The sequence below is a fragment of the Equus caballus genome, chromosome X, assembly GCF_041296265.1.
Source record: "Equus caballus isolate H_3958 breed thoroughbred chromosome X, TB-T2T, whole genome shotgun sequence".
Lineage (NCBI taxonomy): Eukaryota > Metazoa > Chordata > Mammalia > Perissodactyla > Equidae > Equus > Equus caballus.
Window position 1 is genome coordinate 61221167 of NC_091715.1, and position 19938 is coordinate 61241104.

At 42.3% G+C, this 19938-nt stretch overlaps 1 protein-coding gene across 8 annotated transcripts in view; it reads right to left on the bottom strand.

Moving 5' to 3' along the window:
- Positions 1-19938, bottom strand: part of ARHGEF9 (Cdc42 guanine nucleotide exchange factor 9) — a 569920-nt gene that overhangs the window by 338401 nt on the left and 211581 nt on the right. For 3 of the 8 annotated variants that reach the window (XM_070256608.1, XM_070256605.1, XM_070256599.1), the window contains exon 1: positions 19454-19624. The exons of 3 other annotated variants lie outside the window; for them this stretch is intronic. The gene's annotated coding sequence lies outside the window, so the exon portion shown is untranslated. Of the gene's footprint in view, positions 1-19453; positions 19625-19938 lie in introns of those variants that run through there. 2 more of the 8 variants (XM_070256602.1, XM_070256607.1) reach the window with 2 other exon arrangements.

Here is a 19938-nt window from a genome sequence, read left to right on the forward strand (position 1 = left end):
AGGATTTAAAACAAAATAGCATAAAAGTAGTTTTAAATCTATGTTATTAGGCACATACTTATAAAGATACAATTTGTAACATCAATAGCATAAAGGGGACAGAGCTGTATAGAAGTAGAGTTTTTGCATGTGATTGAAGATAAGTTAGTATCAATTCATATTAGACTGTTATAACTTTAGGATGTTATATGTAATCCTCATAGTAATCACAAAGAAAATATTTATAGAATACACAAAAGGAAATGAAAAGGGAATCAAAACATGTCACTATAAAAATCAATTAAACACAAAAGAAGACAGTAATGGAGACAACGATGGGCAAAAAAGCTATAAGAAAATCAGAAAACAAACAGCAAATGGCAGAAGTAAATCCTTCCTTTTCAGTAATTACATTAAATATAAATGGATTAAATTATCTAATCAAATGCAGAGATTGGCAGAATGGATTAAAAAACATGGCACAACTCTATGCTGTCTAAAAGAAAATCACTTTAGATTTAAAGACGAATAGGTTGAAAGTAAAAGAATGGTGAAAAATATTCCATACAGATAGTTACCAAAACAGAGATGGTGTGGCTACACTAATATGAGACAAAATCTACTTTCTTATGGACTGAATTGTGCCCTCCCCAAATTCATGTGTAGAAACTCTAATCCCCAATATTTAGAAATAAGGCCTGTAACAAAATAATAAAGGTTAAGTGAGGTCTTAGGGTGAAACCTTAAGCCAGCAAGACTAGTGTCCTTATGAGACCTCTCTCTTCACATGAACACAGAGGAAAGACCATGGAGAACACTCTGCAAAAGTAGCCATCTACAAGCCAGGAAGAGAGTTCTTGCCAGAAACCAACACTGATGGCATCTTGACTTTGGACTTTTAGCTTCCAGAACTGTGAGAAAATTAATTTTTCTTCTTTAAGTCACCAGTCTGTGGTATTTTGTTATGTTGTACAAGCTGTCTAATAGAGACTTTAAGTGAAGAGCTGTTACAAGAGACTAAGAAGAACATTACATATTGATAAAGTGGTCAATTCCCCAAGATGATATAATAATTATAAATATATATGTGCCAAACATTACAGCCCCAAAAATATATGAAGCAATCATTAACAGAATTGAAAGAAAAAAAATAATAGTTTTACATTAATAGTTGGAGACTTCAATACTTCACTTTTAATAATGGATAGAACAACCAGACAGAAGATCAATAAGGAAATAGAGGACTTCAACAACAGTATGAATCAACTTGACATAATAGACATATAGACAATACTCCACCAATGAGAGCAGAATACATATTTTTCTCAAGTGCACATGGGACATTCTCCAGGATAGACATAACATTAGGGCACAAAACAAATCTTAAAATGGTTTAAAAAGATTGAAACCATACAAATCATCTTTTCTGACCACAATAGAATGAAACTAGAAAACAATAACAGAAGGAAAACAGGAAAATTCACAAAGATGTGGAAATTAAACAACGAACTCTTAAACAACCAATGGGTCAAAGGGGAAACTAGGAAATACCTTGAGACAAATGAAAATGAAAATTTATGAGATGCAATAAAAGTACTAATAGGGAAATTTATAGTTGTAAATGTATATGTTAAAAAAGAAGAAAGATCTCAAATCAATAATCTAACTTTACACCTAAAAGAACTAGAAAAAAAGAACAAAATAAACCCAAAGCTAGCAAGAGAAAGGAAATAACGAAGACTAGAACAGAGATAAAAGAGAGACTAGAGCAACAAAGAAAATCAATGAAACCAAAGTTGTTCCTTTGAAAACATTAACAAAATTGACAAATCTTTAGCTAGATTGACTAAGAAAAATAGGAGAGAAATTTGTTACAAAAATCAGAAATGAAATTGGGAACATTATTACCAATTTTACAGACCTCATGGATTACCAGAGAATACTATGAAAACTGGTACACCAACAGATTGGATAAACTAGGTGAAATAGACAAATTCCTAGAAAAGCACAAATTACCTAAACTGACTCAAAAAGAAATAGAAAATCTCAACAGACCTATAACTAATAAGGAGATTGAATCAATAATCAAAAACCTCCCCTACCCAAAAAAGCCTTAAATTAAATGGCTTCACTTATGAATTCACTGGCGAATTCTACTAAACATTTAAAGAATTAATACCAATTTTTCTCAAATTCTTGCAAAAAATTGAAGAAGGAACACTTCCTAATTCATTTTATAGGCCAGCATTACCCTAATACCAAAGCCAGACAAAGAAACTTCAAGAAAACTGCAGAGAAAAATATCCCTTATGAACATTGACGCAAAAACTCTCAACAAAATACTAGCACATCAAATTAGCAGCATGTTAAAAGGATTATAGTTCATGACCAAGTGCAATTTATTTTGGAAATGCAATAATGTTTCAACATTTGAAAATCACTCAGTGTAATACCACATTAATAGAATGAAGAGGAAAAAACACATAATCATCTGAATTGGTGTCAAAAAAACATCTGACAAACTTCAGCATTCTTTCATGATAAAAAATACTTAATACACTAGTAATAGAAGGAAACTTTCTCTACCTGATAAAGGCCATATACGAACAACCCAGAGTTAACAACATACATAATGGTGAAAGACTGAAAACTTTTCTTCTAAGATGCGGAACAAAACAAGGATAATCACTTTCATCACTTCTATTCAACACAGTTTTAGAAGTTCCAGCCAAAGCAATTAGGCAGGAAAAAGAAATAAAAAGCATCCAAATCAGAAATAAAGTAAAATTATCTTTGTTTGAAGATGACATGATCTTATATGTATAAAACCCTAAAGATGCCACAAAAAAACTTCCAGAGATAATAAAAGAATTCAGCAAAGTTGAAGGATACAAAAGCAACACACAAACATCAGTTGCATTTTGGGGCTGGCCCCGTGGCCGAGTGGTTAAGTTTGCGCGCTCCGCTGCAGGTGGCCCAGTGTTTCATTGGTTCGAATCCTGGGCATGGACATGGCACTGCTCATCAGACCATGCTGAGGCGGCGTCCCACATGCCACAACTAGAAGGACCCACAACGAAGAATATACAACTATGTACTGGGGGGCTTTGGGGAGAAAAAGGAAAAAAATAAAATCTTTAAAAAAAAAATCAGTTGCATTTCTATCCACTTACAATGAGCCATCCAAAAAGGAAATTAAGAAAAAAATTCCATTTACAATAGCATCAAAAAGAATAAAATACTTAGAAATAAATTTAATCAGGGAAGTAAATGACTTGACCACTGAAAACTATGAAACATTGCTAAAAGAAATTAAAGAAGACATAAATAAATTGGGAAATCATGTGTTCATGGATTGGAAGACTTATTATCATTGAGATGATAAGACTACCCAGCCGAAACTACAGATTCAATGTAACCCTATGAAAATCTCAATGGAATTTTTTGGAAGAAAGAGAAATAGCTATCCTAAACTTCATGTGGAATTTTAAGGGACTCTGAATAGCCAAAACAATCTTGAAAAAGAACAAAGTGGGAAAACTCTAACTTCCTGATTTCAAAACTTATTACAAAGCTACAGTAATCAAAACAATGTGGTATCGGCATAAAGACAGACAATAGAATAGAATAGAGAGCCCAGAAACAAACCCTTGCATATATAGTCAATTGATTTTCATCAAAGGTACCAAGACTATTAATTGGCAGAAAGAACAGTTTTTTCAACCAATGGTGCTGGGAAAACTGGATGTCCACAAGCAAAAGAATGAAGTTAGACCCTTACCTTACACCATATACAAAGTTTGTTGAAACAGGTCAAAGACCTAAAAGTAAAAGCCAAAATTACAAAAGTCTTAGAAAAAAGACATCGGGAAAGTCTTCAAGACATTGGATTTGGCAAGTATTTCTTGGATATGACACCAAAAGCACAGGGAACAAAAGAAAAAGAATAGGTTAATTGGAGTTCATCAAAATGAAAACCTTTTGTGCATAAAAGTACATTAATAAGAGAGTGACAAGATAATGCACAGAATGGGAGGAAATATTTGCAAATCGTATATCTGATAAGGAATTAATATCCAGAATATATATCCAGAGCTCCTACAACTCAACAACCACCACCACCAATTTGAAAATGATTGAAGGACTTGAATAGACATTTTTCCAAAAAATATATATAAATGGTCACCAAGCACATGAAGATGCTTAACATCACTAGTTATTAGGGAAATAAAAATCAAAACCACAATGAGATAACACTTCTCACCCAATAGGATAGCTAAAATTAAAAAGAAAAAAACAAAAAAATAATAACTGTTGGTGAGGATGTTGAGAAAGTAGAACCCTCATGCATTGCTGGTGGAAATGTAACATGATACAGCTGCTGTGGCAAACAGTTTGGTGGTTCCTCAAAAAGTTAAACATAGAACTGCCATATGATGTAAGTATTTACTCAAAAGAATTGAAAGCAGGGACTCAAACAGATACTTGTACATGAATGTGTATAGCAGGATTGTTCATAATAGCCAAAAGGTGGAAAAACAATCTAAATGTCCATCAAGAGATGAATGGATAAATAAAGGTAGTATATCCACACAATGGAATATTATTCAGTCTTAAAAAGAAATGAAATTCGGCTACATGGTACAACATGGATGAACCTTGAAAACATTACATTAAGTAAAATAAATCAGACACAGGACACATATCATACGATTCTACTTATGTGAGGTACCTCAAATAGGCAAATTTGTAAAGACAGAAGGTAGACTAGAGGTTTCCAGGGGATGGGGGGAGGACAGGAAGGAGGAGTTATTGTTTAACTGGTACAGAGATCATGTTGAAGATGATTAAATAGTTTTGGAAGTAGATGTTAGTGACAGTTGCACAACACTGTGAACATACTTAATGCCTCTGAATTACATACACTTAAAAATTGTTAACTTGTCAATTTCATGTTATGGATATTTTAACACAATAAAAAAATCTATGTCATAAAATATGTAGTGAATGCAACTGAGTTCTATAAAAGGATTCAAATTAGCAAGAAGAAGGCCCCTGCAGTTGGGATCAGTCCTTCTATGTTACTTCCTACAGCTCATAGGTGATTCCTCACAGAAGTTAAAAAGTAGATCCAAGACTAGGAAAGACTAGGGGCACAAAGTCAGTCTGGCATGTCCATGAAGAAGTTTTACCTTTTTAAAGAGTCTACTTCAAACCAGCTATAAACCTGGGGCTGAGCTAGAAATGGTACTAGGTTTACATAGATTCAGGGGCCCAGGGGCCAGAAATTACTCCTTGCCTGTTCACTAATGCCAGAAATCTTTCTGAGGAGACAAAATCTTTCATTCATAGGCTAGCAGAGCCACAGGAGGCCATCAAATTCAGTGAGTCCCACTCACTAACACTCCTTTGTAGATGAGGAAACTGAAGTCCAGAGATGGAAAGGAACTTTCTTAAAGTCTCACAGCCAGGGAATTGGTAGAGCCAGAACTCAAACGCAGATTGGACTTCTGCTCGGGACAGAAGTTTCTGGGCCTCTGACTAGGGTCCCTTTTCCTATATGGTAGATCAGCTTCACATTACAAAGAAGAGAAGGCCTTATTTTTTCTTCCACAGAGCTTTGGGAGGCTTTTTCCATGCTTAATGTCTTATCTGATCCCAGCTGACTTCTAATTTCCAAAAAAACTTGGGGTGCTCGTTCCCCCTCCCTCCATTTGACAGAAGTTATGAGAAACTATGCAATAAAATGTTTTGCACCTTAAATCTGTTCCATCATTGACTGCCTGCAGTAGGGCTCCAGGTTTCAGACTTCAGGTTCAAGGTTTCTTTCAATACTTTCATGCCCTTCTTCTGGGCCTTTATCAATAGTATCCTGACAGCTGTGGAGGAGAGTTTAGGACAGAGCACTTCAGAGTCCTCTGGCTGTACAAGAGTTAAATTTTTCATAGGACCTAAGTAAAGAATCCTTTGTGCCATAAAATTCACTGTCTATCTGCACCCATGTGATAGGGTAACAGTTGAAGGACATTCAGAAGCAGAAATACCATTTCTGAGATGAGAAAATAATAATAATAATAATAAATAACCATCATTTATAGAGCCTCTCCTAAATTACAGGCAATTTCCTGTACATTGCCTTATTTAATTCTCATGTCAACCCTGTGAAATTGGTACCATTAGTACCCAAGTTTTCCAGATGAAGAAATTGAGGCTCAGGGAAGTTAGCCTACTGAGCTGGTAAAGTGCAGAGCTGGGATTCGAGCTGAGCTTCTTTCTGATCCCAGAGGCAGTGTTTTTGTTTGCTTTTGTTTTGTTTTGTTTTGTTTTGTTTTTTTGACCTTGGGATGGAGGGATGTTACTCTTGTCATTCCAGCAAGGCAGAGATAAAATCATGGAGAAGTCCAATCATTAGCTTCTAAGATGGGTCATTATAGCCCAGGGGATGTGTTATCACCTTCCTGGTCCTATTCTTGTATAACAAAAGAACCTTAGGTAGCCCTGTCTCTGCTCTGAGCCTCTGAAAATCTGCAGGTATGGGAACTGCCACTGATGAAAATGGGGAAGAGGCAACAGGAAAACAGGAAAAGCCAGCAGTCCCTGGGCTAGATAGTAGACAAACACTTCTCAAACTTGAGTGGACATCAGAAGCCCCAGGGAGTTGATGCACATGCAGATTTCTGGGGCCCATCCCTGAGATTTTGATCCAGGGGTTTGAGCATGAGAGTGGAATCTGCATGCGTAATATGCTCCCCAAGTGATTCTGATGCAGGCTGTCCCTGGATTGCACTTTTTTCTTTACCTTTTATTGTAAAAAAAAAACCTCTCAAATATATAAAAAGTAGAGAGAGTAGTATAATAAACACTCACATACCTATCACCTAGATTTAATAATTATTAACATTCTACTGTATTTCCTTCACCAATTTTTCTGAAGTATTTTAAATTACAAATATCATGAAGTTTTACCTTATATGTTTAGTATGCATCTATTGAAATAAGAACTTTCTCCCTACATAGCCACAATACCATTATCAAAACTAACATAATTAACAGCAATTCCTTAATATCCAGACTGTGCTACTGAGAAATCTGTTCTAGACTTTCTTTCTTGGCTATGGAAATTATGTCTTTCCTCTGCCTTCACAGGAAGCAAAAGAAGAAGAAGGTGGGACACCAATTCTCAAAAACTAATGATTCATCATGCTTTCTAAATATATCTTCCATGCATCCCTGTCTCTGCAGTCCCACTGCTGCTGCCCTGGTTCAGACCCAGAACCTTGCTTACCTGGATTGTTGTAATAGCTTCCTACTGGTTTCCCTGACTCCTGATTCTTCCTCTTCCAATCTTCTCTTCATACAGTTGCCTTATGAATCAAATAAAGTTCCTCACTGAGCATTCATGGCCTTCCCTAATCTGCCTCCACCCTACTGATCTAACTTCATCTCCCACTTTTCTCCCACTCAGGCCCAATTTACCCACTTTGGAATATCGCCTCCTTCATGAAGCCTTCCCTGATTAAGCTCTCCCTCCTTTACTTCACCAGAGCACTGGGTCTATAGCTTTTTCCCCCTATAGGTTTTTAATAGTTATTTCCATACTTGTCTTATTCTCCTACTTGCCAGACTGAGGCAAAGGTGCCCTGCCTCATTGGTATTTGCACCTCCCACTTGGGGGGCCTAGTCCAGCACTGCACTCCCAGCAGCAACCTCTAAAATTGCCCTATCAAATGGTCTGGAGTAGTGGAATATCTTGACCAAGGGATAAATGGACCATTTCACAAAGGTGCAGGGCTGCCCAACCCCAAGAGAGGCATCTCCAAGTGCTGGAAGCATCTGTGTTAATCAAGGGACAAGGAGGGAGGGTAGGAGGTGTGAGGAGAGAAAGGAAGTAACTGCTCCAGATTGGGAGTAGGAAGGAGAGGATAATTATTTGTTCAGAATTCAGCTATAAATCACCCAAACTCTGACTGGAATGTCATCTCAGCTCCTCTCCATACAGCCTACAAGGGTCAGCACTGGCCCACCTTAGTGAGAAGTGGCTTCCCCTTTCTCTGAGATTCTGGATATTGAGACCATACAGGTTAGAACTTAATTATTGTTTGCTGTTCCAGGAGTGCAGTGAGCAGGTCTTGAAGGCAAAGACCTCAGGGTTGGGGTCCTTGCCCCTCTGACCTCCTCTACAGCCTCTCTCTACCAATTCATAGCTGCTCTTCCCCTCTACAGCATGGCCTGGTCCAACGCTAAGCACATAGTTGGCCCTCAATAGATGCTGACTGACTGAAAGTCATTCCGAGTATTTCTCACTCTGTTCTTCTCTTCACTCGACACTCTCCCCCAAATCAACCTCAACTTTTAACCTCCATAGCCCCATCTCTGGGTAAGGGAAGGGGGCTAGATAGCTCATTCCCACTGCTGCACGGTCATTTGGATTTGCAGGACTCTGTCATGCGAGCGGCATGGGCTCAGGCTGAGCAGCCCCTTCTCCACCACAGAGACTTCAGACTGGCCAAACCTGCCTGCCAGCTCCCTCATAAGGAGATTGAACTAAGCTGTTGTGAGGATTGAATGAGTTATATATATATATCAAGAAGAAAAATATCTGGCACAAATTACATATTATATAACTATTATTAGTTTTAAATATACTACTTTGATGCATATGATTTTAGGAAGTTTTCTTTAAAGACAATAGTGGGAAAATTTTTTTTCTATGATTCTAAGCTGAGTTATCTCATGAACCCAGACTGTAACCATTCATCCAGCCATTCTTGGCTCAGCCAAGAGGCAGCTGGCACCCCAAGTTCTAGCCACAAGCAAGGAAAGATTAGAGGAGAAAATTCTGGTTCATTCATTCCCAAAGGGCAAGACCAAAGCTCAACAAAACTCTCCGCTTCCTCTTAGTCTCATTACTAGTTTAGGGATCTCTCTCACCTCCCAAGCCTAGGAAGGCAAAAAGCCCCCCAGAGTCTTGGGAAGGAGAATGTAATGAGAGGTGAGAAGTAGATCCAAACCCAGGGAAAAATCACTCTGTGTTTCACATACATGACCCAATGTGTCTCCATGGGGAACAGTGAATAGCCAGGCCTACTTTGTCCAGAATGAGGAGACAGGTGATCATAGGACAGGCAGGAGGAATGAAGACTGAAGGAAGAGAGCAGAACTACATTCTGGACACTAGCTCCCATACACTCTTAGTATAGGAGAAGATGAGAAGTCTTGTGAATTTTCCTATATCTGAGGATTTTTAAACCTTTGTATAACTAAACACAGAGGACTTCCAGAGCTACTGCAGGACTTTGGCCTGTAGCCAGAACTCTTACTGGCTTACACCTCAAGTTATAATAGCCTAGGGCCAGCTCTAATGTCAGCACTCAGCATAAACACTTACCCTGGGGAATGCTTGCCATCCAGACATATATTCTTTTACACATCCTGTTCTTATCCCACTCTTTTGATCCAGTATCTGCTGTCCTTGGGAGATTAGAATTCTATAACTAGGAATGACAGAGCTTTTAGCGCCCTTAGAGATCACTTGGTCCCATCCTCATGGCACAGAGAGGGAAACCAAAGCCCAGAGAATTCAGGGGCCTGTCTATGGAGACAGAGCAAGACAGTGGAATAGCCAGTACTAGAACACAACACTTTTGACTCCTAGTCCAATGTTCCTTTCACACTACCACACTGCCTCTTCCCTGACAGAATTAATAATAGTTAATATTTATTGTGGGCTTACTATGTGTGAGGCCTTGTTTCAAGTGCTTTACTGCATTAACTCGTTTAATCCTCATAATAAGCTGATGAGGTAGTTGCTATTATCCTGGTTTACAGATGAATAACCTGAGGATGAGAAAGACCTGCTCTATTTATTCCCTATCTGTGAAGTGAGAATGGAGGCCAGAAGCCACAAAAGTCCACCAATGAGAGCCAAACTTTGCTGTTGGAGGGGAAGAACTGTGCTGCTAGAACCTGAGGGGCTGGGGGGTGGGGGGTGGTATACCTTAGTGTGAATCAATCACAGAACTTTCCCTAAAATCTAACTCAGATCAGACGGAATGCAAAAAGGGAGCTTTAATTGAGGGGAGGGGCAGAAGGTAAGAGAAGAGAGTAAAGATAGGGAACTGTGGAACTGGGGCACTTGGGATTAGAGGGCAGAGGGATGGAACAAAGGCAGTGGGCAGTTAGAAGACCCTAGAGCTGGGCACTATGCCCCACACTCACCCATCTCCACCACCTATTTCCTGGAGTCAGACTCTCAGGACTCAGATGAGGCCTGTTGCCTTCCAAACCAGTAAAAACAAGAAGAATAAAAGACCAGGCCATCAGGGCTGAGTAGTAGGAGGAGCAGAGACCCAAGGCCACAGAACCCAATGCTTTCCCATCAGTCCTTTGCCTTCTCTTGCAGGCTGAGAGCGTGCCAGACACCTGTCTTACTGGCCTGGAGAATCATATGAGAACAGCCTCTTTTCCTGTTCAGGATTCTGCCAGAAGCCAAGACAGATGGGCAGGTAGCTTCTGCGCACCAGCCCCTGTTCTGCTCCAGAAACTCTTTTATTCCCTTTGTTCTGGCTGGCCAACTCTCCTCTGAAACCCCAGCTGGCTCTTTCTTCACCTCACCCCAGTCTCAAGCCTTGGCCTCCTGGCTCTTCCTCAGTCGGCTCCACAGGAGTAAAAATGGGAAAAGCAGGAAAGGCAAATGTGCTTTTGCCACTGGTTTGGGACTGGGAAAAAAATGACAGAGACTCTTGGCTAAAACTCGTCTTCAGGATTATCTGACTTTGACAATTATCATGACCCAGGCTCTGTAGCCTACATTCTCTTGTCCTCCAACCCACAACTCCCAAAAACCTCCCATCCCCAGGCCCATGAAGAGCAAAGGACTGACTATACAAGCTCTCCTACCTCTGGCTTCAAGGTTCTCAGCCTGAGAGTCTAACCTTCCCTATCCCTCTTCATTTTCCAACAGCCCAGTCAGTCCCCGACCCCGTGAACCCCAGTCTAGCTTGCAGAATGGTAGTTATGAAAGAACTGAGACAGCAACAAGCAGGTTGGAGAATTAGGGAAGCAAGGAGGAAGGGAACAAATGGCTTGTTGGAGGGGACTTACTTCTGGGAGACCAGAGACAGTCTGGGATAATGGTGCTCTGATCACTGCCTCTGATGAGCTATTATAAATAATTTCCTTCACATTCAGAGGGGAGTTCTAAAAGCTCAAGGATAAAGAGCAATTTAAAAACTTCATAATTTTTCCTTTCGTGAGTGCCTGTGTCACTCATCGATTTTCATCCTACCTCCCCTCACCCCATCTCTCTCTTTCTGCCTTTCCTCCCCTCTGTTTCTTTCCTCAGCCTTTAATTGGCCATCACGTGGACTGACGTATACCTGGGGAGAATTTCAATCTGTTGAATACATTTTCCCCTCCCTGTTCTTTTTTAAACCAGGGAAAATTCTTTCTGAAATGGACTAAACTGTGTTATTTTATTTTCATATGATCCTTAATAAGGCTTTCTTGAGCTCAGTTACATTTTACTTGAGTGTGGTCTTTAATTAGGTTTTCTATGATTCAGTTGCCCTAATAAAGGTATGAAGAAATGGGAGAGAGAGGCTAATTTATAAGGATGCTTTGAAGGCTAGCTTCAGGTACTAGGCAAGGACTGGCACCATCTGCTCATGGGTCCAAAAAGCCAGGAGTGACTTCAGATAGCAACTGTAACCTAGCTGTAAGCCCTGACAATCGAACTCAAGGAATGTGTAGTGAACCCCTATGATCCACTTGAGCCACTGACACTGCTCTTCCCACTCAAAACCCAGAAAGCCACGGCCCAGGGGGGCTTCCATAAAGGACTGTGGGAACTCGGGCTGTGCCTTCCTGCCTTCCTTCCTTCCTTCCTTCCCCCATTGGTCCCTGCCCCCACAGCCCTCAACTGGGATTGCTAAGGGAGAGAGGTTAGATTGTGTGCATTAACAATGGCCTTGGTGTCTGAGAACAAGCTCCAAAAATAGCCAGTCTGGAGAGGCAGGTCACAGAACCTGGCTGAAAAGTGCAAAGAGCACAAGTGTTGGGAGAGAAGTATGACAGAATGCCTAAGAATAGGTGAGAAGGAAGTAAAAGCCATGTTTTGTGCATCTATCCTGCTTTTTGCCTAGAAAAGAGTGGTGGTGGTAGGGCTACCTGGAGAGACAGACTCATAAGAATGTCAGAACTAGAAAGACCTTTGGAGATTATTTAGCTAGTCTAGACCATCTCTTGGGTACCAGCCCAGAAGATGATCTCAGAGCCTAAGAAGTTTCACCAGGAGCATACTGGGCTTCCATGGAAGATGTGCTTTTGAAAATCACAAATCTAGTCCAATCCAGTGTTACAGACGGCAAATCAAGGCCAAGAGAGAACAAGCTACTTTTCCAAAGTCATGCCTGGAACTCAGGTCTCCTGACTTATCAGAAAGCATTATTATAATCAGAAATACTTCATGCTTATGCAGCATTTTAGTTCTTTTTAAACTGTGTGTTCCCACAGATCATCTAATTTGCTCCTTCCTGTGGCAAGATCAGTATTATTTTCCCATTGTTTGACCAATGAGAACTTGAAGCTCAAAGTGCAGGAGCAAATTGTCCAAGGTGACATAACAATGTGGGTTCACTCACATTACACTCAGAATGACTGGCAAATCAGCAGCACCCAAAGCACCAATAGCACAGCAATAGCTCTGTAGGTTCCACCCATAGCCCCCTTCCATGCCTACCTCACTAAGTGATGCTCTTTACATCACGTATCTCAGAAAAATCATGTCTGTCGGCACTAAACACATCCTAGGTTGTTCCACCCTTCCCTCTGCCTCTATTGCACTGTACCCTGAGATCTTCAGATAAACCAGGGATTTCAAGGCAGATATGGAAAATCCATTCTTTAGGTACATGGGTCTGTGCTAATTTTCAGGCTAAATTCATCTATTTCTTCATTTTCTGAGTACCTAATGCTTAAGGCCCTTAGAGGGATGAAAAACAGAAACATAATACACATATGCATGTAACTAAGTAGACAGTGATAACTAGTTCACCTGTGTGAGAGCAAGAAACCAAGAGGGAGGAGGAAAGGAAAGGGCGAGAGAGAGAGAGAGAGAGACAGAGAGAGAGAGGGAGGGAGGGTAGAAATTTCAGAGAAGAGTGTACACCTGCTCTAAAGTATACCCGTTTGGAAGGAGCAGATTCTGGGACGTCCGTGTAGATGGGGCATTTGATCTAGGCCTTAAAGGATGATCAAAATTTGGCCATGTGGAAATGGAAGGAGGGAAGAACATTTTAGATAGAAAGCCTGAGGAAAAATTTGGTGTGTGTATAAAGAAAAGAAAGTTGCCAAATTTGGCTGGCATTCAGGAGTTTTAAACTAGAGTAGAAGGAATAGTAACAGAAAGGCATTTTGTTGTCAGATAGAGTTAGACTTAAGACTAAAGAGTTTGGACTATATTCTGTAAGTTGGACTGTTGACACCCCCAGATTTGTTTTAAGTGAGGAAGTGAGATCATCAGATTGTTTTTTTAAAGATCATTGGTCACTGTCCAGGAGAAATAATGAGAGCCTGAGGTAGATGAGGTGAGGGGTTGAAAGGGAGCAATTTTCAGTTAGCAATAATAATGTTTTGGAAAAAATATTACGAGCTCTGCAATATCACCACTGCATAAAGATATATTAAAAAATGAAGAGCTCTCACAGATTCGTAGGCCAAATGCAAATAAGCCACAAATGGGCAAAGAATATGAAGAGATAATTTTACAGATAAAGAAATATATTTATATGCAGTATGTATGGAAAATGTAAATGACTCAAAATGTCATACTTCATTCATAAGATATGCACAAAATAAAAGATGGCTTGTTGAATATATAGAGAGATGGACAGATGGATATGTGATAAAGCAAATATAGTTAAATGTTAATGGTAGAATCTAGGTAGAGGAAATATGGGTGTTCACTATACAATTTTTTCAATTTTTCTATATGTTTGAAAATGTCTATTATAAAATGTTGTTGGGGGCAGAATTTTAAAGCATAACCCTTTTGGCACAACAATTCCACTTCTAGGAATCCACCTTCCAGAAATAGGTGCTCGCATGCACATAGGTAACAAACAGCCAAGGAGATACCCTACTGTAGCCTTGTGTGTTATAGGAAAGAATTGAAAACCACTTAACTGTTCATCAAGAAAGAAGGTTTAGGGGGCCAGCCCCATGACCCATGCTCCACTTCAGTGCTCCAGGGTTCACTGGTTCAGATCCTAGGCGCGGACCTACACACTGCTCATCAAGCCATGGTGTGGCAGCATCCCACGTAGAAGAACTAGAATGACCTACAATTAGGATATACAACTATGTACTGGGTCTTTGGGGAGATAAAAAAAAGAAAATTGGCAACAGATGCTAGCTCAGGGCCAATCTCCTAAAAAAAAAAAAGGAGGAAAGTTTAAATATATTATGGTGCACCCATACTATGAAATATTATACAGTTGTTTTAAAAAAATGAGGTAGATCTATATAATGACATGAAGAGATTTCAAAAATATATTGTGAAGTGAAAAAATGCAAATTGCAGAATTAAATGCAGAGCATGATCCATTTAAATTTAAAAAGAAAACTATTTGTATATGTATGTATATACTTTTGGACACACAAAAAAAGGACTAGAAGAACACACAGAAAATTGAACTGTATTTACTTCTGGGGAGGACAACTTGGAATGGGGAGAAGGATGAAAGGAACTTTCCCTTTTTTATTCTGTGTACTTCTATATAGTTTGAATTGTTTACAATATCATTGTATGTTACTTATTCCCCCAAGATTTTATCTGTTTGCCGTTCATTCATCTATTCATTTATTTGTCACTCATCTAAGTATTATCATTCTTTTATCTATTCATCAATCCATCTATCTAGCCATCTTATTTTTGGATGCATTTTCTTTCTTTTTTCTTTTTTTTTTAAGGAAGATTAGCCCTGAGCTAACATCTGCTGCCAATCTGCCTCTTTTTGCTGAGGAAGACTGGCCTTGAGCCAACATCCATGCCCATCTTCCTCTACTTTATATGCGGGACGCCTACCACAGCATGGCTTGCCAAGCGGTGCCATGTCGGCACCCGGGATCTGAACTGGCGAGCCCCGGGCTGCTGAAGCAGAACGTGTGCACTTAACCGCTGCGCCATCGGGCTGGCCCCCTGGATGCATTTTAAAGTAAGCTGCGGTATTACTCTTATCTTTAAAAAGACAATAAAAGACATCACCATTGATTATACAGACTTAGTAGCTAAGTAAATCGGGGATGGCGTGGTGTACGTTGGATGCTAGGAAAAGGAAGATAAAAATGGTTCTGGGGTTCACTGAGAAGGCAAAGAGCCCGGGAGCTGCCCTCTGCATGGAGAAAGTGAAAAAGAGCCCCAATGTGCCAGGTGTTAAGGGGAGAGCAATGGTCACCGGAAATCTGAGAAGGAAGTGTTGGTGGAGGATGGAAAAGAAGGGAAGAGAGATAAGGGGTTTGAGAAAGGAAATATCAAAAGAATTCAGCTCCATGACACTCCTACTGACCCTCTGCTACCAAGGACAGGGGTCCTGGGATGGAAATCACTTTCCAAAGGCAACATGCAGCAACACAAGGCCACTGTTCAGAAACCACTAAGTCGGGAGAGCTGTACACACTGCCTCTGGTCTCTTCCCCCTCCACAGAGTTTCATTCCCCGATACAAAGGTTTTTGTTTTGTTTTGTTTTTTTTAAGCCCTCAGTTCAAAATAGACCCGGCTCTTGGTCTAAAATAGATGTATTCATCCATAGAGGATCCAAGTCATATATCTTTCATAGATCTTTAGAGCTAGAAAGGACCTGAAGAATTATTGAGGCCAACCTCTCCTACTCTCATACTACAGGTGGAAAAACTGAGGCTCAGAGAGGGAAAGGGACTTGATAGAACCAAAGTCTTTTGACTCCCAGGTCAAGGTTCTTTCCCTCTCTGCAGTAGGATTGGCTGGGCTTCTCCAATATCACCAGCTGTAGTTCAGAAACCTGGATCCACACTTGATCCCACTGGTGGTCTCCAAACCCTTTTTCTGAATGGAGTAAATCATTAAGTCAAGTCACATGATCTGGAAGACTTTGCCCTCCCCTGCCCTTCCCCAACCCCTCACTAAGTCCTCTGTCCATCAGCCACAGACAGTCAAATGAGGATTACACTCAATCCACTGGCCACCTCCTCTACCATCTCTCAGCAGCCACCAAGGCCAGCCACACTGGCTCCTAGCAAAGGGCCAGACCCATGCACAGTTCATCGGTAGCTATCTCAAGGACGGGCCACTCCAGCCCTATAGTGCTTCTTCTCCATTGGCATCAGGAGGCACTCTCTGCAACCAGCAGGCCATTTGCTCAAGTTCCCCGAGAGCAGTACTTCCACCCCTCGAATGTCTGAGTAGAGTGGAGATTGGGTAAGTCATAGCTCATTACAACAGGCTCTGCTAAGTGTCGTGACTATTTGCTCACCAGCACTGCTCAGATCACAAACCAGGCATGGCTGCTCTTGCCTTACCAGGAGCAGATACAGAATGCCTGGGTCTGGTGTTCAAGGGCTCCCTTTGCAACCTCAATTTCTATTTCCTTTTTTTGGCACAGCAGTTACACGAGCCACTAGCTGTCCCCTGCATATCCAGCACCCCCTTACCTTCATGAGAGCATACATGTTATTCACTTGCACAGGAAAGCTCTGTCCTAGCCTCTGCTGTCCTGCTCTGTTAGTGTAAACCCTACCGACGGCCCTTCAGGATCCACCACAAATGCCTCTTGAGGACTCACCCAAACCAGAAATACTCATCTAATAAGAAGAGGCCTTAAAGTTGCATGGCTCAGGAGGCAGGCTACGTGAACAGCTGAGATTAGAACCCAGGGCTCCTGAACTTCTAGTCCAGTGTATTTTCCCCTGCTCCACATGGCTTCTGCATTTTATGCATCAAGCCCCCACCCACCAAGAAAGCACCTTTCTGCCTTGTAATATGGTCTATGGTCCTTGTGGCCACCTTTCCCACAACAGACTTGAAGCTCCCTAATGGCAGGAGCCTATTTTATCCAGTCCTTTCTGCCTTCATCTCCAGTTGCTCAGCACAATGCACCAAACCAGCAGAGGCTCCATACTTTTGTACAACAGGCCAGGGCAATTGCCCTGATGGTGACCAGAAAGCAATGCAGCTGCCATAAGAAAATCCAAGCCACATCAAAGCGGGCCCTGAGTTTTTACGCTTCAGAGACCTTGGCTGTTCAGAAACACTGCAGCCATTAAAAACCTATCTTAATTGAATGGACATTAGAGTCACACCTTAGCCAATGAAACAAAGGAGTGGCATCTTAGTTCCCCTGCAGGGGCCCATCTTCAAGATGTTATGGAGCTCTGATTCTACAACTCCCATAAATATGAGTGTGCAAGACACCAAAGCCTAGTTTCTTTGTTTTAATTTTTATTTTTGCTGGTCAAAGGAATCTTTTGATTCCCAGTGAAGTCCAACTCCCTGGCTTTACAGATGGGGGACTTGAGGTTCAGAGAGATGCTGGGACTTCTCTAAAGTCACAACATGAGTAGGTGACAGAATCTCTTAATTCCTTGTGCAAGACTCTTTCAACTCCACCAAATCAACAGGTGCTTGTCACCAACCTCATCTTAACCTGGATTCAGAAAGAGCTGTCGCCTAGATGAGCACAGTGTCTCCTTCCCAAGGGGGTCTCATTTTTCTGTTTCAAACATCTTGTCCTTGACTACCAGGCTACCACACACACACACACACAGGTCCCTTTCTTGTCAAAGGAAGGTGTCTCTAGTTGCCCACACTGAACCAGTGTAGGCTTTCAAAAGCTCAACCTTCCCTCTAGGTATCCACCTGGAACGATTATCCTGGAGTTAAATGTGCATTTCTGCCAACCTAGTAGTTATCCAGAGAAGCTGCTTTTGCAAGCTGCCTAAGTGTAACCCTTTCTTACCAAGCCTGAGTCTTCAACCTAGGGAATCACAGCATGGATACAGTGAGGAACCTGGACCAGGAGATCCCAGGGTCTCAGGTTCTTTCTGCTCTTAAAAAAAATCCCTGATCCCTTAATTTAGGATTCTGAATGCTCAGGGTCTGAAAAGGCCTATTAATTACATAGTACAAATCCCCACATGAGGCCTGAGTATCTTCCACAATATAGCAGTCACGTGGTTCTTCCACCTCTTTTCTGCTTAAGGGTCTCCAGTGACCCTACTACCTTCCGGTCATTCCATTTCATCATTCAACAGATCTCAGCCTTGCCCAGCGTTAAGTGGGATAATTTATGTAAAGTACTTAGTAAAATGCCTGATATACTGTAAAAGCATTCCTCCTTCCCACTTAGAAACTGCTTCCTTACAATAAGCTTAATTTCTGCCCCTTGGTGGCTTCCATCCTGTTGAATTCAGACCCATCCTGGGTTTTCCCTTTCTGGGGTCACAAAGGGCAAATGCAATCCTTTTCCACAAGACAGCTTTGCAGACATTTGACGAGAGTACTCCTGCCCTGCTTCCCTTCCCTCACAATGATTCATTGCAAGACTACTCTCCACCCATCCAGATTCATCTTCTTGCAGATAGGCAGCTATGGTTGGCCTCACTTTCTACAAAATAGTGACATTTGTCACCGGAGATTGTCACTCGGGTCTCTGCCTGGAGAGTTGGGCCTACAGAAGTGTACTTACACTGTGACCTGAAGCCCCTTACAGGGCAAGCAAAGAGTGAGCTGAGCTCTACACCTCCAGGCTGCCAAGTGTCAAGTGTCCTAAAGCCTGAGGTCAGGCCCTCAGGGGAGTTAACAGCTTTCTGCTGCCATTGGTAGCTTCTCTGCTCCCTGCCCTTGGCTCTTCACCTCCCCCACCTCCTCTCTTCCCGACTCTTCAGGAGTGGGTAAGGTTTTACCCCACGTCCTTAAATCCTAAGCTTGCTTGTGACCCATGCAAACTGGCTGTTGGGCTATGAGTCGAACCAGGCAGGTGCCCCCACTCAACTCCCTACCCTGTTGTGCCACAGTGGTCCCTGTTAGGCTCCCTGAATAGGTCCCTTTTCTGCAACTTTCCCCAAGCTGGCGGCAAAATTGGGCCTTTCTCCTGGTACCACAGGCACTAGTTCAGCAGGGAGCGGAGTTACCCTGCGAGCAGCAGCGCTCCGTAGGACCACTAGACTGGTGAGTGGGAGGGTCTGCATCTAAGCTGAGCTCACTTGGCCACGCTGTGCCACAAAGCGGTCAGGGCCGCCGGTGACACGCTGGATGGAGTCCCGCGTCCTGCGAAGCCTTGAGCGGCATGAACCCACTGACGGGCGGCCAGGCTAGCGAGGGCAGGCGGTGGCTAGCGCAGCGGCGCCTTCGGAAGAAGTGCCACTTGGGCGGAGCGCCGCTGGCCGCCGCCTCGCCAGCCCAAGCAAGAGAGCCGCCGCGTTTCTGGCCCCCAAACTCACCTTGCAGGCCAGTGGCCGCCCTCAATAGTTTACCGGAGCTCCTGGGGGCGCTGGCGGAGTTGCACGCGGCGCCAGCTAGGGGCCAAAGAGGCCTTCACTGAACTGAGACGCTCCCTGGCTGCTGCCCCTCGCCAGCGACTTGCCGTCAGGGCGGCGAGTTATTTGGGTCACAATTGGCGGAAGATGAAGCTGAAGAGACGAGCGAAGGGGGTGGGAGCTGATGGAGGAGGGGCCCCAACTCTGAAGTTCAGATCGGAACTCTGCTGCAAGGCCCAGAGGAGGCTGGACCAAGGCCAATGCACACTCGCTCCCGGACTCCCCAGAGGCGGATTTGGGCGACCTCGCTAAGCCGGAGCTGGGGGAGGCAAAGGGGGTGGCGAGCGAGTGTGCACGCCAAAGCAAGGGCGCCTAGAACCTGTTGCGCGCTAATGCCCACCCCACTTACCCCCGCCCGCTCGGGTCTCGCAGCCTAGCTTGCTGGGGTC